The sequence below is a fragment of the Penaeus japonicus genome, unplaced genomic scaffold (genome assembly GCF_977035675.1).
Source record: "Penaeus japonicus unplaced genomic scaffold, GWHDUDI00000001_assembly GWHDUDI00000009, whole genome shotgun sequence".
NCBI classification, from domain to species: Eukaryota; Metazoa; Arthropoda; class Malacostraca; order Decapoda; family Penaeidae; genus Penaeus; species Penaeus japonicus.
The window spans coordinates 44,842,807-44,845,306 of record NW_028234411.1 but is presented as its reverse complement, the minus strand read 5'-3'; the positions used below and the strand labels follow the sequence as shown (position 1 = coordinate 44,845,306).

Genomic DNA, 2,500 nt, shown 5'->3' with positions numbered 1-2,500 from the left:
TGAGAAACATGGTGAGCTAATGCACTTTTGGGAACCTTGAGATAACTGTACCAATTGGATTCCTCCTATTCTCTTCTATTCATATATTCCCCCCTATAACCCAACCATAGTCTGCAGAAGAGCATGAAACATATTGGGTAAAATATGTTATGATAAGTAATATGCACTGACATAAACTATAATTCTACTGTATATAACCATTGCCACCTGCAGGGGGTTTTATTCCCTGTGATCCCCTGGGAATGGGGTAATCAAATATCCCCCTTGGATGTATGGTAGGGTAAAGTGGTGGTAATATACTCAGAGAATTGCCAGTACTGGCTTTTGCTCTGGAAAACAACATCCTCCATATATAGATGGCAGGATAGAGTGAGGCACATTAACCCATTGCAGACGGAGATAAATTTGCTTGCCCAGCCTCCAGGATAGGTTTTATTTTAGAGAGAGACCACTTGAAGCAATATAATTTGAATCATCCCACTCTCTTTCAGTCATTCATTGTAAAACTAGAGCGGTTTTTGTGTTTTATTTTTTTGTGTGTTTTATTGAGTTTAGAGACTTATATGTGCCATATGACAGGCTCTATCAGTGCTGCAGTTGACTAAAATTGTAGTATATTATCCATATTAGCTCATTATTTTCTTTATAGAAATATTGATAGAAATATTGCTGTTTTATGGGAGGACAAAAGGCAACTTTATTTTTTCGTATTTTTGTGCTGTCATGAATGAATACGAAATATATAACCAACTACAATAAAGATAACAAGAAGAAGTAGGGAAGAGGAATGAAACATGTGCTTGTGACTGTGAGTGCCACAGTGAAAGGCATCCATATTGACACAGGAACACATTTTAGACACTGGGTATGGATTGAGTCACCTTCCTCTTCTCGTTCTGCCTGCACATCCTTCATCGGCGGTACTTTAGAGCAAGGGTTCATCAACTTAGTGTGTGCCATCGCTCTATAGAGACAGTGCTTGCTAGAGACCGTGGATGGGTGCCATTCAAGGCTCTCTCTCCTGCTGGTGCTAGGAAAAAGTGGTGCCATCTAGGTTTTGGACATTAAGCTAGCACGATATTACGGTAATTATAGTAATTATGACTGCAGTAGCTATCATCACTCATTCCTTTTTCATAGCAAAATAAAATAGCACAGTGATCCAAAATCCCCGAACGTCATGTATGTCATGACACCCGTACGCAATGGGTTAAACATTGTTCACTAGCCTGTTAGAAACAGCTGGGTGGAGAACATCTATCCCAGTGATTATGGCAGTGCTATGGCATGCAGGAAGTGATGTAGGCATATGTTGAGGTCCTGCATCAGAAACATGGACCATGCATTTTTGTGATTTCATAGATTTATGTATCCCCTTCATACCTGCCTTTTGCTCCCTCCTGCTGCATGAATGTGGAGGATGTTTGATTTCCAATGCAAGGGTGGGAAGCATGGCCCCCATAAGAGAATCCCATAAGGCAACTATGATAAATTTGTTGCATTTATTAGTGCATTTTATTCATGATTATTCATCATTTACCCTGCAATTTCCTTGATATACTTAATGCCCTCCCCTGGTGTCAGGCTGAGATCATGGGGTATATAGAGATATACATATACATTTATACATATATATGTGTGTGTGTATATATACATATATATGTATATATATTTATATATTTATATATATATATATATATATATATATATATATATATATTTATATATTTATATATATATACACATATATAAGTATATATATATATTTATATATATATACATATATATAAGTATATATATATATGTATATACATATATATATATATATTATATATATATATATATATATATATATATATATTATATATATATATATATTATATATGTATAAATATATATATATAAATATATATATATATTATATATTTATATATATATTTATATATATACATATAATTTTTATATATATATAGATATATATATACAGACATATTTGATATATATATTTATATTATATATATATATATATATATATATATATATATATATATAGATATATATATTTATATATATACATATGTTTATATATATAGATATATATACATATATATAGATATATATACATATATATATACATATGTTTATACATATATATAGATATATATACATATATATAGATATATATACATATATATAGATATATATATATAATATATACATATATATATACATATATATATAATTATATATATATATATATATATATATTATATATATATATATATATATTATATATATATATATATATATATTATATATATATATATATATATATATATATATATTATATATATATATATATATATATATATATGTATATATATACATATATATATATATATATATATATATATATATATATATTATATATATATATATATATATATATATATATAATACATATATATACGAACACACACGCACACAGTTCAGTTCAGTT

At 28.1% G+C, this 2,500-nt stretch overlaps 1 protein-coding gene across 2 annotated transcripts in view; it reads left to right on the top strand.

Moving 5' to 3' along the window:
- Window positions 1-2,500, top strand: part of Rae1 (ribonucleic acid export 1) — a 17,617-nt gene that overhangs the window by 940 nt on the left and 14,177 nt on the right. The window lies entirely within an intron of this gene.